Source organism: Mirounga leonina, unplaced genomic scaffold (assembly GCF_011800145.1).
Source record: "Mirounga leonina isolate KUSES-001 unplaced genomic scaffold, KU_Mleo_1.0 Mir_53, whole genome shotgun sequence".
Taxonomy (NCBI): Eukaryota; Metazoa; Chordata; class Mammalia; order Carnivora; family Phocidae; genus Mirounga; species Mirounga leonina.
In genome coordinates this window covers 5,357,769-5,375,100 of record NW_023270807.1, presented here as the reverse complement: position 1 = coordinate 5,375,100, position 17,332 = coordinate 5,357,769, and the positions used below count along the sequence as shown (strand labels likewise).

Below are 17,332 nucleotides of genomic sequence, written 5' to 3'. Positions count from 1 at the left end.
TTCTTTGATTGCTTATGCTTTAGGTTTCGTATCTAAAAAATTATTTTACCTAATCCAAGGTTGTGAAGCTATACACCTCTGTTTTCTTCTAAGAGTTTTATAGTCACAGCTCTAATGCTTGGGTCTTGGATCCATTTTGAATGAACTTTTATATATGGTGTATGGCAAGAATGTAGATTCGTTCTTTTGCTTGTGGACATCCAGTTGTCTCAGCACCATCTGTTGAAAGATTCTTCTTTCCCCCATTGAATTATCTTGTCACCCTTGTCAACAATCGATTGACCATAGATGAATGGGTTTATTTCTGAACCCTCAGTTCTAATCCTTTATTACAGATGTCTGTCCTTATGCCTCTACCATGCTATCTTTTTTTTTTTTTTTTTAAGATTTTTATTTATTTATTTGACAGAGAGAGAGCACAAACAGGGGGAGCTGTAGATAGAAGGAGAAGCAGACTTCCCGCTGATCAGGGAGCCTGATGAGAGGCTCAACCCCAGAATCCTGGGTTAAGGCAGACGCTTAACCAGCTGAGCCACCCAGACCCCCCAGTACCATGCTATCTTGATTACTATGGTTTTGTAGTAAGTTTTGAAAACATGAAATGTGAATCTTCCTACTTTTTTTTCCCTCCAAGATTGTTTAGGCTATTTTGGGTTCTTTCATAAGAATTTTAGGTTTAGGTTGTCAATTTTTACAAAAAAAGCCAGTTGGCATTTTGAAAAGGATTACATGAAATCTGTAGATTGCTTTAGGGGAGTATTGCCATCTTAACAATATTAAATCTTGCAATCCATGAACACAAAATGTCTTCCCATCTATTTAGGGCTTCTTTAATTCCTTTAAACATATTTTTGTAGTTTTCAGTGTATGTATCTTTCACTTTTGTTAAATTTATACCTAACCATTTTATTCTTTTGATGCTATTGTAAATGAAATTGTGTTCTTAATTTCACATTCATATTGTTCACATATAGAAATGCAACTGATTTTTGTATATTGATTATTTTCACTACTTTTAAGAATATATGCTTGTTATAATTCCAAATATATTGGAACCAGTGGATAAAGCCGGTGGTAGTCTCCTTTGTGATTCTTTCAAAGATGAGAATATGTATAGGTAACATTTATTGAGCACTAATGTGTCATACCCTAAGCTGGTATGTTACATTGAATTATTTTCATTTAATGCTTACCTCTATCTCTGTTTTATAGTGAGAAATCCTTGCCCATAATCCTACTGTTAATAATTAAGTAGCAGAGGGGCGCCTGGGTGGCTCAGTCATTGGGCTCTGCCTTCAGCTCAGGTCATGATCCCGGGGTCCTGGGATTGAGCCCCGCATCGGGCTCCCTGCTCGGCGGGAAGCCTGCTTCTCCCTCTCCCACTCCCCCTGCTTGTGTCCCTCTCTCGCTGTGTCTCTCTCTGTCAAAAAATAAAAAATAAAAATCTTAAAAAATAATTATGTGGCAGAGCTGAAACTTGAACCCACATCTCTCACCACAAAACCTAGCTTCTTACCTACTTGGCCATACTGTCTTCCTGGAAAAATGCATAGTAGTTCTACCCTGAAAGGCAGGCAATAGGTTAAGTAACATGGAAATATTTTCCCGGCCTCTAATTTTTGTTTCTTATTAGATTGGATAATTTTTTTTTTTTTTTTTACAGTGGTGATTCTCTCCCTCTTTGAGGAAATTTTAATTACAGAGAGATACTTTAGCAAGAACATCTGAGCCACTATAGAGCCTGGAGGCAGGAAGTTCTCTCAACAGGCGGGAGATGATTAAGTAGCAGTAGAGAACATGAGATAAGATCATGCCTTTGAGAGACATTTTGAAAGTAGAATCAAGAAACCAGTTATATATGGGAATGAAAAAGAGAAAGGAATGAAAGATGACTGGGACTGTTTGTCTCAGTGACCAAATAAATAATGATGGCATTGGCTGGAAGGTGGGTTAGTTAGGTGGGAGAGGATGGTGGATTCATTGGGGCAGAAGAGGGAAGTTGGTGATGTAAAGGTTGTAATCTTAGAGTATAGAATAGTAGAAAGACGACCTGACTCATATTCTAGTTTATCACTTACTACACATTATTTAATTTGTTGCTTAACAAATATGTTGCTGACTGTATAATGATAAGTAAAACAGGCATGGTCCCTATCTTCACAGGACTTAGGGTTTATTAAATGAGTCAGACATACTAAACACAAAGTGCATAAATAGCAATTATGATACATACCATGGAGGGAAGGAACAAGATGCTACTAGAGAGTATGAGGCCTTGATCTAGAAAGGGGGTCAGGAAGGAAGTAACTCTAGGCTAGAGCTGTGACCTGCTTGAAGTATGGTAGGAATTAGCTTGCCTTAAAGTGGGAAAAAAGCCTTCCAGGCAGAAGGAATAGTAGGTATCTATCTCACAATATTCTGGTGAGGATTAAATAAATAATGTACATGAGAATGCCCAGGCCTGTCACAAAGTATATGCTTTAAAACAAAACAAAACAAAACACATTTTTTTAAGGTGGTTACAGTTAGCATGAATACTTTTATTATCAGAAAGCCAGGTAAACTTTATTTATTATTATTATTAGCCAGGTATTTATTGTCTACTTTGTGTCAGGCATTGTGGATTCAAAAACAAATTAAATAGACACAGTGCTGCCCTCATTGAAATCAAAGCCTAGTTGGGGATGCATGCAGGTAAACAAGTAATTACAGTACAAGTGTGTTAAGTATTAAAATGAGGGAAATATGTGGTTTTATGAGACCACATAGGAAGAGTACTATATCAACTAGTATTAGGTTCAGTTGCATGTGACAGAAAACCCAAGATAACTATGACTTAAGCACACAAGAATATATCTTCATGTAAAAGGTTGAATGTAGGCATCCTGGGACTAACATGGTGACTCCATGACAACGTGAAGAACCAGATTGCTTTTATCTTTCTTTTCTCTTTTTTTTTTTTTTTTTAAGATTTTATTTATTTATTTGAGAGAGAGAGAGAACACATGAGAGGGGATAGGGTCAGAGAACGAAGCAGACTTCCTGCCGAGCAGGGAGCCCGATGCGGGACTCGATCCAGGGACTCCAGGATTATGACCTGAGCCGAAGGCAGTCGCTTAACCAACTGAGCCACCCAGGCGCCCTGCTTTTATCTTTCTGTTCTGCCATCATGACTACTAGCTTCTTTTCTCGAGATTACCTCCTTGTCCAAAATGGCTGCTGGAACTCCAGCTATCAAGACAGAATAACAGACAGCTGAAAGAAGTGCAGAAGAGTGCATTTCCCAGTTGAGCTGGCAACTTTTGAAGACTTCTAAGAACTTTTAAGGTTGTTTTGCACAACTTTCCTTCTTACATCTCTTTGGTCAGAACATAGTCAAATGGCTACTCCTAGCTAGCTAAAAGGAAATTTGGGGGATGTAGATTTTATTTCAGGCAGCTATGTGCTCAGCTTTAAAAACAAAACAAAAAAACACAAGGTTGTTTAAAGAAGAAGAGGAGAATAGACTCTGGAGTAGGCAATTCATGATCTCTGCCATAGATAACCAGACCCATCTAGGCTAGTTGGTAAGCATGTGTAGAGAATTAAAATTATTTACTAGCTCATCAATCACTTCATTTTACTTACAAGTAAATTGACACTTAGGAAGGTTAAGTGACCGCAGTTCCCATGATGAGTAGGTAGCACAGTAGAAACTTAGGTCTTCATACTCCCAGATCCAGCATCCTTTCTCTTGTACTGTAGCTTTTCATGTAATTATATGCATATAGATTTATAGTTTAACTAATTGACAATTTTAAGATTTAGAGCTTTTCTTCCAGATATCTAAATATTTTGATTCTAGGTAGTATTATATGCATTATATTAAAGTCTAGAGAGATTAAGAAGTCAGTGGGATTTAGATGTGGTCCCTTGGAAAGCTTTTTATAATGGATTTAATTTAGTTTTTGTTCATAAACTCATTTGGCTTTTGAGACACAGTCATTTCTCAGTGTTTTGCAAAATGTTTGCAAATTCTTCCCACTATAGGACTTGCTATTCTATCATAAGGAACACTGGTGAAGGCTATTCCTGAATACCATTTATTTTAAAAACAAACCTTTTCTTTGTGAAAACAAATGTTTCTTTATCTTAGTGTTGTGAAATGTATTTCATCTTAGAAAACCCACAATGGAATGAAAAGTGGTGTGATTACAAAGGCTCTGAACTGAGGAACAGGGAGTATGTGATTCTGGGCAAGTCCCTTCTCCTAGCCATAAGATAAAGTAATTACTTTTAAAAAATGGGTATGAGAAACCAGGGGAAAAAATGTTAAGTGCTTAGACTTATACATTTGTGGTAAACAGATAATGTTAAACTGTCTTTCAGCTACTAGCTTACTTCCCTTTCATGGTCATAATTAACCTGTTTGGGGGTTTCCTTGTTTTCCTGACCTGTTTGCCTATGAGGGGAGGATAAGTGTGCAATGAAATCATTAAGAGCTGAGGAGCATGTGGGGTGGAGGATGGTGAACGGGCCTGGATGAGATCCCTGCTGGATAATCAGCCTGGACTTCCATTGTCTCTTTTTAGTTCAGGTTTTTCTATGACAACCCTCAAGAGGGTATGAACTTCCTTTTTCCTGGGTATTTTGCCTGAGTATATGCTATGCTACTTCCAAGTGAACATTGTTCGTTGGTATGCCCTCATATTCCTCATATTCAGGCTTATACCGAATTATTACCTGAGCATGAGGGAAGGAGGGAGGATGGAGAAGGGGAGAGGGAGAGACATGTGAAATGGGCACAAGTACAATTTTATACTTTTTTTTAAAGATTTTATTTATTTATTTGACAGAGAGAGAGATAGCGAGAGAGAGAACACAAGCAGGGGGAGTGGGAGAGGGAGAAGCAGGCTTCCCGCGGAGCAGGGAGCCCGATGCGGGGCTCAATCCCAGGACCCTGGGACCATGACCTGAGCAGAGGGCAGACGCTTAACGACTGAGCCACCCAGGCGCCCCCAATTTTATACTTTTCTTACCAAACCTTGAACCATAGACTTTGTCGATGTTAAGGCCTAGAGAAGTCATGTAGCCCTGTGGTTTGTGTTTCGTGGAAGCCAGTATATGTCAGGGCCAAGTAGATGGGGGCTCCTTGTAGTTAGTAAACACGTACCTTAAAGAATGGTATAAAGATCAAATGAGGTCGTGTCACTCCTCTACTTAAAACTCCCATGACTCCCCTTGGCCTACAGAATGAAATCGAAGGTCCTTAGCTTGAAACACAAAGCTTTTCACGATCTGCTCCCTCTGTGTCCTTGTGCTTTCTCCTATTCCATGCCTCACGCTTTATATTCTAGTAGGACCAGGCTCCTGTGGTCTCCTGAACTTGCCAGGCCGTTTCACAACTCTGCATTTGCACTTGGTGTTTCTTCTACATGGAATGTTCCTTCTCTGTTTGTCCAGCATTCTTCCTTGCTCCCATCTCGCTTATTCCCGGACTTAAAGAGCCCCCCGGCCCTGTCCCTTTACTCACTGTCCTTTGATCCTGCTCTGTTTCCAGTAGAACACCCATCACAGTCCAGAGTATCCTTCATGTATTTGTTTATTTGTGTTCTCTACTCTTCTCACTCTGCATACTCTACCCAAGTAATCTCACGGGCTCATGTGGCACCAGTCAGTAAAGATCTTCATCTCCTGACTAGATCTCTCCCCTGTGCTTCCAGCTAACACACTGAAATGGCCACTGTGTCGCTTTCTTAGAGTGAACATATATCACCTCAAGTTCACCACAGAATGCCTCCAGCTAACTCGTCCACACTCTGACACATCCCTCGTCCTATGTTCTCATCCCAGTGAAAGACACCCACTTGCCCCAGCCAGAGAGCTGGCCATCATCTTTCGTTCTTCCCTTCTTCTTCCTTCTACAGCCAGTCATAGCAGTCTTGGTGAACCTTTCTCCTCAGATTCCTTCCCATCCATCCTCTTTTCTACATCTCCATTGCAACAGCTAGTTGCCCTTTTCTTGCCTAAATTACTTACTGTTTATTCCAGGTCCAACAGAAATACATGTTATTCTAAACTTTTACATTAAAAAGGTAAAAAGAAACAAATGAAATTAACTTCAATAATTATTTTATTTAAATCAATATATCCAAAATATGATCAGTTCAACATGTAACCAGTATTTAAAATTATTTATTATATATTTTGAACAACTTTAGTGCTCGCTTCGGCAGCACATATACTAATATTTTGAACAACTTTATTTAGGTATGATATAACAAGAAGCTACACACATTTAATGTATACAACTTGATGAACTTAGAGGTAAGTGTATACCTATTAAACCAGTGTATGCCGTCAACAATATATCCATCAGCTCCTAAGGTTTCCTACTGCCCTCTTTTATATATGATGATGATGATGATGATGATGATGATAAGAACACTTAACATATGTCTTACCTCCTTATTTAAGTATAACTATACATTATTGGGGAGCCTGGGTGACTCAGCTGGTTAAGCATCTGACTTTTGATTTTGGCTCAGGTCATGATCTCAGGGTCCCTGCATTGGGCTCTGTGCTGGGCATGGAGCCTGCTTGAGATTCTCTCCCCCCTCCCCTCTCTCACACACATGCTCTCTCTCTCTCTCTAAACAAACAAACACATTATTGTTAACTACAGGCATAAGCTGTGCAATAGATCTCTGGATCTTATTTATCTTGCCTAACTGAGACTTTGTACCCTTTGACTGGTGCCTGCCCCAACAGCCCCCTGGCAACTACCATTCTACTGTTTCCTTGTATGAATTTGACTATTTTAGATTCCTCACATGAGTGATATCATGGAGCATTTGTCCTTCTGTGTCTGGTTTATTTCATAAGGTTCTTATCCCCCTAGGTTCAACTGTCACAAGTGGCAGGTTTTCCTCCTTTGTAAAGGCTGGATAATATTCCATTGTTTATGCCACATTTTCCAATATAAAAATTTATTTATTTACTTATTTGAGAGAGAGAGAGAGAGAGCACAAGCAGGGGGAGAGGGAGAAGCAGACTCCCCACTGAGCATGGAGCCCGACTCGGGGCTTGATCCTGGGACCCCAAGATCATGACCTGAGCTGAGGGCAGGCACTTAACTGACTGAGCCACCCAGGCACCCCCATATAAAAAATTATTAATGAGGTATTTTAAATTCTCTTTTTTTAATACTAAGTCTTCAAAAATCAGTGTGTATTTTACATTTACAGTACATCTCAATTTGGATTAGCCACATTTCTGCCTTTAAAGAGGCAGCTATAGTGGACTGAATGCACCATCACAGCTATAAAATATAGAGCCTGGAGCAAGGATTAAAGTGCTGACATTGTCTTTGGTAGGTTCCAGTGCAGAGTGGTGAGGGTAAAGGTCAGATAAGGAAAAATGTGATGCAGTGAATTACCATGCCGGTCACCACCTCACAACCACGGCAAAGACACAGAGCAGGTTGTTCAATGGACGCATTTCTCTCTCATCTTCTGTTACCCATTGATCAAGGTTCACCCCATGGGAAGCTAACTTCTCTGTACCTCCTCCAACCCCGTGACAACTGTTCCGAAAGCGGTATGATATTTTATCCACCTCCACACGTGGAAGGGTGCCTCAGTGTGGGTTAAAGAGAATGTTGGAGGAGGTTGAGAGAACCACAGAGTCAACATCAGCTTTGCATCCAGTAAAGGTCTGAGGTTTTTGACTCTGTTTTGTCTCTCTCCAGTACATTTTCCACACTATACTCAGGTGCTCTTGCTAAATGTAAATCTGACTCTATCTACTTCAAAACCTCTAATGACTCCCCACTGTTCTCAGGATAAAGTCCAATGCGTGTTTTGTTCAAAGTTTTACTTGGTCTGGCCCTGCCTACATTTCTATCTTCTGGTCTCAACGGCCTCCTCCCATCTTGAATGCCGTGTGTGCTACTTACCTATTTCTGGGTAACAAATTACCCCAAACACAATGATTTAGAACAACAATGAGCCTTTATTATCTCATAGTTTCTATGGGTTAGGAGTTTGAGACTAGCTTAGCTGGGTGGTTCCAGCCCCAGGTCTCTTATGGAATTGTAGCCAGGTTGTCAGCCAGGGCTGTGGTCATCTGAAGGTTTAACTAGGTTTGAGAGATTTACTTTTAAAGGTATCCAGTTCTCTGCAGGCCTTCGTTCCTCTCCTCTAGAGGGCTTCTGGAGAATCCTCACAGCACGGTGGCTGCTTTCCCCCAGAGAAAGTGACCTAAGAGAGCAAAGCTGAAACCACAATGCTTTTGTTTTGTTTTGTTTTGTTTTGTTTTGTTTTGTGTTTTGTTTCACCTAGCCTTGGAAGTCACACATGGTCAGTCACATGTGGTCATTTCCATAATATCCTATTGCTTACAAAGGTCAGCCTTTTGAGGGCCACGAATAACAGAAAACAACCATCAGGGGCCATACAGGAGACTGGCTACTACTGAATGATGCATCTACAGAATTTCTTTAGGTCCTTCAAACATGACCTGATTTATCTCTGAGCATTTCCACATGTTGTTCTTGCTTACCACAAAAGAATTCTCTCTTGTTTCTCTTCTCCTTGTTTGCCTCTCTAACTCCTGTTTATCCTTCACCAGTGGCTTCTTTATTCCATGCTATCAGAGTACGCTTTCTCCTATCACAGCATTCTCCTATCATTTCTCACATTTTGTCACAGTTGCCTGTTTCCTGGCCTATTTCTCCCATTAGACTCTGAGCTCACAAGGGTAGAGACCGTGTCTTTCTGGTTCATTGTTGTATCCCCAGTGCCCAGCACAACACTTGGCAACACACTGCAGGTTGGTTGGAAAGATGAAGGAAAGGATGTGTGAATATATGGATGAATGATTTACCAGACATCTTGTATTTTCTACCAGACTCTGAACTCATAGAGAATGGTGCCCTGGTCTTTTCATTTCTGTATCCCAGGGTGTAACATAGAGCCCAGCTGATAACAAACCCCTAGTAAATATCCCTTTCCCTTTTCTCTTCACCCCCCTATTCTTCATAATGGAATAAAGATTTTGAGAGCCTCAACATCTCTATGGATCTGTCATTAGTGGTAAATCTGATTATTTACAAAAATTCACCTCTTGATGATTTCTTATTTCAACTATTGCTGATATTCCCCTGTAAGTGAACACTGTAATAAGATTTCAGATAATTTGTATTTGTGTTTAATAACTGTAGCAGTGTTTATTCAAGCTTAAGTAGATACCTTGAACATGAAAGGTGTTTTGTGAGCGGTAAATAAACTCAACATATTGGTAAGTGCTTTTTACTGAGTAACTGTGGTAAAGCTTCCGGTGGTATGAATAGTTTTTCTTCGATCTTGATTCTATTAACACAAGGAATTACTTACTGACATGTAAGTTGAAGTAAATTGTTTCTGCTTCTGGATTTGAAATTTAGGAGAAAATTGACCTACTACTGTGGCATTTGATTGTTTTTAAGGCCAGTTCTCTTCAGCTCCCCTGCTAGCTATGGAAAGGCAGCAAGTGAAAGAGAGACTTATAATCAGCAATGCTAGGCCTGCCTCCTCCCCTCAGGCTGTACAGAACCAGGGGTCAATTACCAAGAACCCAGTAGGATGAGAGCAGTAACCGGGACAATAAAATGTGGCTATGTGTTCCTTTTACTCTTTTCATTTTCTTTAAAAATTCTTGTCTTACTTTGAGGCGCCTGGGTGGCTCAGTCGGTTAAGCATCCAACTCTTGGTTTCGGCTCAGGTCCTGATCTCAGGATCGTGAGATGGAGCCCCAGTTGTCAGGCTCTGTGTTCAGTGGGGAGTCAGCTTGAGATTCTGTCTCCCTCTGCCCCTCCCCGCCGCTCACACGTGTGTGTGTGCACTCTCTCTCAGATAAATAAATAAACCTTAAAAAAATTATTGTCTTATTTTATGTTTTTATTTATGTGTATGTTTTAGAAGTTAATTCCATATTTGCTTTTTTGCATTTGCATTTTTTCTTTTTTTTTTTTTTTAAAGATTTTTATTTATTTATTTGAAGAGAGAGACATAGCGATGCGGGGCTCGATCCCAGGACCCCGGGATCATGACCTGAGCCGAAGGCAGACGCTTAATGACTGAGCCACCCAGGCGCCCCTGCATTTACATTTTCAAATTCCCTACTAGCGGTTCATTAAAAGGTGATGGGCTTTGGAACTGAATAGAACTGGATTCAAATTCTGACTGCTACTTCTTCCTGGCTTTGAGCCATTGTACTGTTACTTTATATCTCCGTATCTTATTTTTTTTGGTGTATAAGATGAGGATAGAAATGACCCCTCCGTAAGATTGTCATCAGGCTCAATAAGGTATCGCCTGTAAAGTGCCTAGTGTGGTGTTTGTTATAAGGTAGACGCTCAGTCAAGATTGGGTAATACCCCTTCCTTAGGCTGTTTTGCCTAGCTTGAAGCAGTGCTTAGCAGGATGTCATGGTGATCTGAGTCCCGTTGCCCCAGGAATAAGTGACACATTTATTCCGGCAGAGAGGTAGTTCCCTAGACCATCTGGCAAAACTCCTAGTCTACTCTCTTTCTTGGTTTATTTTTCAACCAACCAAAGCGGTGCAATCAGAGAGTATTGTGCTTTTCCTGTGTGTGTTTTCTTTTCTCTCCTTTTTTGCATTCCCTTTCCCTCTTTGACCTTGTTTTCTTCTCCTTCCCTTTGATGATGACTGGTATTTTTAGACCCCTGCTTCCTTCCATTTTGTGGTATCACCAAGAATAGTTCCTCACCCCCCCTGCCTTTGCCATGCCGCCGAACCTAGACTCTCTTCCTGGGAAACCTTTGCTCCTACCATGCATAGCTGGGCTTTACTTGGTGCCCTGCCAGGAAGTGGTTTGGGTGATGTGTCCTCCTTTCCCCCCATATGATCTTCAGAGACATCTGTCTGGGAAGAATGTGTTGGGCCCCACAAATAAACTGTCTGGGTACCCAGATCTTGAGTTGAGCGGCCTGTTAAAACAGGTCTGTGTCAAAAGTGATGAATAGTTTTTGTGGCTTTTGAGCAAGTTGCCAATCGATCAGCTACTGTGTAATGAGAGAGAGGCACTGTAAGAGGAGCAGAAGCCCAGCTGCCTATTCAGGGAGCCACCTGCCTCTTCTCTTTACTTCATTTTCTTGCTAATGAAGGAACCAATTGGTTTAGAGGGATCAATGCTGACCTATTAGGATCAGACATTGTTTTGGCATTGCCAAGGCAATTAAATTCAGCAGGGTGAGGATTAGAGAGAGAAAGGCTGTGAAAAAAGAGAAACAAGAGGCTTTTTCTTCAGAAACAACCACTCTGGTGTTAAAGGTATAAAAATGATTAGTTAAAAAAGAATTAATCATTAGAGCATTTTCTTTCTTGGTAAAATAATCAGAAGATTTGTTGACATTAGTTCTTAGATTTAGGGAGATAGGAAGCTCTGCTTCGCTGATCTGACTTAAGGTACAAGCCTTTATTATTGCTCTCTTTCCTATTTAGAGCTGTGACTCATCCAAAAAGCCTCCTCTATAAGTCTGCATCAGGTAGTAAGTACTGTGACCTATATGTGTGAGATTTTCCAAAGCAGCTTCGACTTTAAATAGTCTGGCCCCTCATCATTCTGTTAACAGATGATGTGATTCAGAAATTGTTAATCAGTCTATCACTGAAGACTTGCTGAAGAACACAGTATATAAAACCCCTTGAGAGTAGGGTTCATGAGCTAATCATCTTGGCATACACCCAGTCCTCCTCCTAATTCTTTCAGCCAAGCATGGTGCCTTCCATTTAGATGCTCAGTAAATATTTGAGTAAACTGACTGACAAATTGACTGATGGAATGAATAAGAGGTTGGGTTTTTAAAAATGGGTAGAATTTGAAAACTTGGTGTTCCAGGGTTAGGAAAAGAGCAGGGACAAGCGTATAAAAGCAAGAATGAATAGAGTAAGTTAGGGAGACCATAGGTCCTTTGTAGAGTGGAAGGCATCTACTAAAGCAGGAATTCCCAGACAGATTTCACCAGCCTGTGTAATTTCCAAAAGTAATTTTGCTAAGTAGAAATGTTGACTGGCTGTCTTGTCCCATAAAATCAAAATATAGAGTGGATGTAATTTTGGCCCAAAAAGGGCAGTTGCTTAAATTGCTTATATTTTGCTATATCTTTAAAATTCTGTATGGTTTTTTCTATTTTATACCAAGGAGAGCTGTTTGCACAGATACTGGCAATGGCTTTAACATCTTGGTGCTTGCAGAGTGCCTCCCCCAGAGTTGTCACCAGGTTGCCTTTCATGGGCTGCCTGATGGTGTGCCCGGGAAGTAACTAAAGATCACTGCCACCACATCTTTGCAATGAGAGGAGAGCCCCGCATCGGCTTAAGCAGTGGTGATGGTCAAGGTGATTCCCTACATGTTCTTCAGAGTGGTATAATATCCTTGATTTGGAGGTAGCATCTAGATGTCTACCTCCAGTGGGTCTTTGATTTCCCCCACTGGTTTCCCATGCTTTTTGGCTTGATTTATATGTCATCTACAGAAGTGTCTTTTCTCCAAGAAGAAATAAATGTCTTACTGTCTTTGCTTCAAAATGTTCTGTGGAGTTTTCATTGGATAAATGCCCTGAATTTGCCAGAGAACTTTATACCAGTGGTCTCATAACTTTTTTGATCATGCACACCATTAGTTTAAGAAATTTGCACATGAAAAAGATAATCAACATTATGAGTCATCAAGGAAATGCAAATCAAAGCTACAGCAAAACACCACTTCATGGCCAGTGGGATAGCTAGAATCAAACTGATGGTTGCCAGAGGGGAGAGGGAGGGAGTTAGGCAAAATGGGTGAAGGGGAGTGGGAGATACAGGTTTCCAGTTAGGGAATGAATAAGTCACGAGAATAAAAGGCACAGCATAAGGAATATAGTCAATGATACTGTAATAGCAATGTAATGGGACAGATGGTAGCTACACTTTGGTGAACATAGCATAATGTAGAAACTTGTCAAATCACCAAGCTGTACACCTGAAACTCACACAACGTTGTGTGTCAACTATACCCAAATAAAAGGGGAAAATGTGGTATTAAAAAAATTCCCTGATATCAGCAAGTGTTGGCAAGGATGTAGAAACCCTGGAACCCTCATACACTGCTGGTGGCAACGTGAAAATGATACAGTCCCTTCGGAAAACAGTCTGACAGTTCCCCAAAAAGTTAAATAGAGAGTTAGCATTTAACCTAGCAATTCCACTTCTAAGTATATCCCCAGGAGAAATGAAAATACATAGCCACATTATTCACAATAGCCATATGGTGGAAAAGACCCAAGTGTCCTCAACTGATGAATGGGTACAGAAAATGTGTCATAACTGTGCAGTGGATTATTATTCAGCCATTAAAAGGAATGAGTTACCGATACATGCTACAACATAGATGAACCTGGAAACTATTATGCTCAGTGAAAGAAGCCAGTCATAAAAGATCACACATTTTGTGACTCCATTTATATGAAATGTCCAGAATAGGCAAATCTATAAAGGCAGAAAGTAGATTAGTGGTTGCTTAAGGCTGGGGAAATGGGGAAGTAGAGAGATTGATAACTGAAAAGATACAAGGTTGTTTTCTGAGGTGACAAAATGTGCTAAAAATTGATTGTGGTGATGGTTGTACACCTCTGTGAATATATTATAAACCACTGAACTGTGTACTTTAAGTAGGTGAATTGTAATGTATATGAATTATTTTCTTACTGAAGCTTTTACAAAAAAAGATTTTCAAGTGGGCACCCCAATATAAGTATATTTATTCATTTATAAGTTATATACACGTGTTCCTGTACCATTATGTACATTATACATAGACATTTTTAAAGCATATTATAAAGATGGTGGTAATACAAATTCTAGTATTTTCTTTTCATAACTAATGAATCAAATTTTTACAAGCCCCTGGAGTGCATACACCCCACTTTGGAAGGCACTCTTTTTAACCACATGACAGAGATGAATGTATGTGAGACAAGCCTATAAAGGAAGGCTAGGTCTCGCAAGTTCCAAGGAGTTTTCTACATTCTTAGAGCCTAGCACACATACAGCCTGGCTTCTATGTGATGGCATGAGCAAAAAGGTATTTCCAATCATTTCATTGTACTGTCAAAAACAAGTTTGAGTGGCATATGGTAACAATCAGGGATGGCCCTTATAACCTTATATTTTATAATTACTACTAGAATATATTCAATATGTATGTGGGACTCTACAGAGAGAGAAGGAAGAAATCCTATTCCCAACTGAATGTCATAAAGCTGTATTTTTATTAAGAGCTTTGACTGACAATATAAATCATAAATCACCAACATGAAGCTTGAGGCACCAGAAGCCAAAGAGAAAAATATAACCTGTAAAATGTACCATTCTGGTATATTTTAATATTCATAGTACCCAGGATTTTAAAACTATCATATACTAAATTAAGGCATCCAGTTTTTTTATTCAATATTTTCTTTTTTCAGGTGGATTAGTCTTCTTGATCCTTTGTGTAATTTCCTTATCATATCAACCAACAATAGCCAGTTTGGATATTTCTCTATTTGAGTGATTGGTTCATGAAAAAGATGGTGAAAAACTGCATATTTTTCATTAAATCTTTGTGTACTATAGTCACTCTAAAGCACAGTCAGTTGTGAATGACTGTGGACACCCAGCAGCATTTAGCATGGGTTTATAACTTGCACGGTAGTGCAAGTCTTTAATACATACTTATTGGCAGTGATACTGATGTTGAAGGGTTAAAAGGAGAGTATTTTCAAATTTCCTGGCTCTGTTTGAAATGTACAGAGAACATGGTATTGCATTTGCTTGTTTTTGGTGCAGTAATGTATCATTAACAATTTATTGTGGTGTATCAAGCCATGAAACAGACCACATCTTGAGCATATTTCTCTGGGAGACAAAGGTACAGATTTTATGTATTGAGTTAAAGGAAATGAAACTTTCCCAGCAAGGATAAGCAGAAAGAAATTTGGCTCTAGATATAATATATGCTTTAAAATGTGGTGAAAATAAGTTAGAAAGATTCTTTATTAAATCCTCACCTCTATTAATTAATCTCTATACTATAAATTATCACAGATTTCCTGCCAGTTAAAGACAATTAAAAGATCAAGTGGAGAGTTTGGTATATTACACAGTCCTAAAAATAAATTATTGTACTATTGTCATTTTTCCACTTTTGTTTAAAAATCTTTTTTGCTAGTATGAAACCTGTGGTCTAACACAACTCATTTCATTCTTGAGAAAGGATAAGACAGTGCATCATAAAACACAATTTATTCAACCCCTTTAAATGTACTTTTTATGATGACATTTTAATATTTCAGAAGTCATGAAGGTTTAAGTTCCAGTTTATATGATTCTTGGATTTGGGGTATTAGTATTTATTAGAGACAGAGTCATTTCAAGGTTAAAGTTTAGAAACAGCATAGGTGTTTTTATACGTATACAAAAAAACTGCTGGCCGAAGGATGGATGGGGACTGCCATTTTCAACACACTGCATTTGAAAAGGACCATATCAAATCTCTAAACACGCTAAATTCAGCTGGTATATTCACTTTCAGTCAGTAAGAACTCTGGTAATACAGTGAGGAGATAGGAGAAAGCTAATACACCATGTGCAGAAAATACACAAATAGCTCTCTATTCCAGAGCATCTTGGTTCCTTTTTCCTCAGCGAAAAACCGAAGGCTGTAAAACAAATCATTATGAAAGCCTAAGTAGACTGTAATCCTAACAGCTAATAGAGGTGCTAAGTTATGCCATCTTCCTTTTCTTCTTTTCTTACAAAGCAAAACAGAACAGCCGCTAATGTTGGAGAGCTGAAGCCGCTGTCACGGAACAAGTCAAGTGGGAGGGGGCCCTGGTTACAACAACGCGGTCTCGCTTCAGCCAATTAAACTGTGAACCTCAAAGCTGTCTGACTAACACAGACTTTTCGACGGGGCAGTTTTACTGGAAGCATTTTCTTGGCACAAAGTACACATCTGAACATTTAAATCCAAATATGCTAACAGATGTCTCTTGAGCAAGAGCACCATAAAACCGGATTTCACTTGAGTAAGGAAAATACTTTTTTCCGTTGTTTTATATTTTTCACGTAGAGATTCCAATTCACTTTAGATGATAGTCCTATGGCCTGTGTGTAGAATTGGTCCATCCTATCAGTATGAGGTGAGCACATGCATTTTAAATCAAGGTGATGTTACCTAGTTCTGAGAACAGGCAATGCTAATGAAACGGCCCATTATTTTTCTCTCTTGGTTTTCAGGCTTCTTGGTTTTCAGGCCACAAATGTCTGACACATTGTGAACTCGCTCTTTTCCTTTATGACTCTGCATAAATGTATTTGGCGTCTGGGCAAGTTCTTTCACCAAGAATTTAGTGGAAATAGCTTATCTCTTTGGCTGATTTCTCCTCTGGGCACAGATGGAACAAAGTAATGATACAGGTTTAGAAGGTGTCTCCCAAATCCGTATGGTCAGTCGTATGGCCATCACCCATGATCTCTGCCACACTGACCAGACAGCAACTGCTGAATGATGCACATTAGGTATATGATCCCTTCATAGGCTTTTTGTCTTAAATTCTAGATTTAATATAACATCTCCCAGCAGCAAACAAGTATGTAAAGATTTCCATCTTTACAAAAGTAGTTGAGAAAGAAATGTGATTTGATCATTATCTTGAAGTTCCTAATAAGGTGAATGTCCGCAAGGAAATTCTTAAATGTTTCATTGTTCACTCTACCTTCTTACAACACAATATAGAATGTCACTTGGGAGGTACAGACACATAGTTTGGCAAAATGTAAAATCGAGACCAAAAATATCACTAACATAGAGGGGACTTCTGGCAAAGAATAAATCTGAAAATGTTCCCAAATATAAAAATCATTACAAAATCATTACATTTTTAGTAATCAGAATTTTAAAATTTGACACAATATTGTAGGAACCGCATTCTCAGCACTATCACCTGTTTAATTGATCTTATTTATGAACACTGTATTGCATGATAATAGACACTTTGAACTGAAATCTGATGAAGAGCAAGATATTTGGGGGCAACTCATTTTTCTGTAATTCTATATTCCTTCTTTTGAAATTTATTTTTTTTAAACTGAAGATACTTATCATGGATATTATTTATGTTAGCCTAAGTCTTTTAGGAAATTTTGAGGTAGCAAAGTTGACATCTACCCTAAATGTATCCTTACATGACATGGAGATTTCTATAATAGGATTGTTTCTTTTTCTTTCTTTCTTTCTTTCTTTCTTTCTTTCTTTCTTTCTTTCTTT

The 17,332-nt window shown here is 39.1% G+C and overlaps 1 protein-coding gene across 3 annotated transcripts in view; it reads left to right on the top strand.

Annotated features, from left to right (window-relative positions):
• The window catches only part of BTBD9 (BTB domain containing 9), a 427,542-nt gene that overhangs the window by 213,942 nt on the left and 196,268 nt on the right, over nt 1–17,332 (top strand). The gene's annotated exons all lie outside the window — the stretch shown is intronic.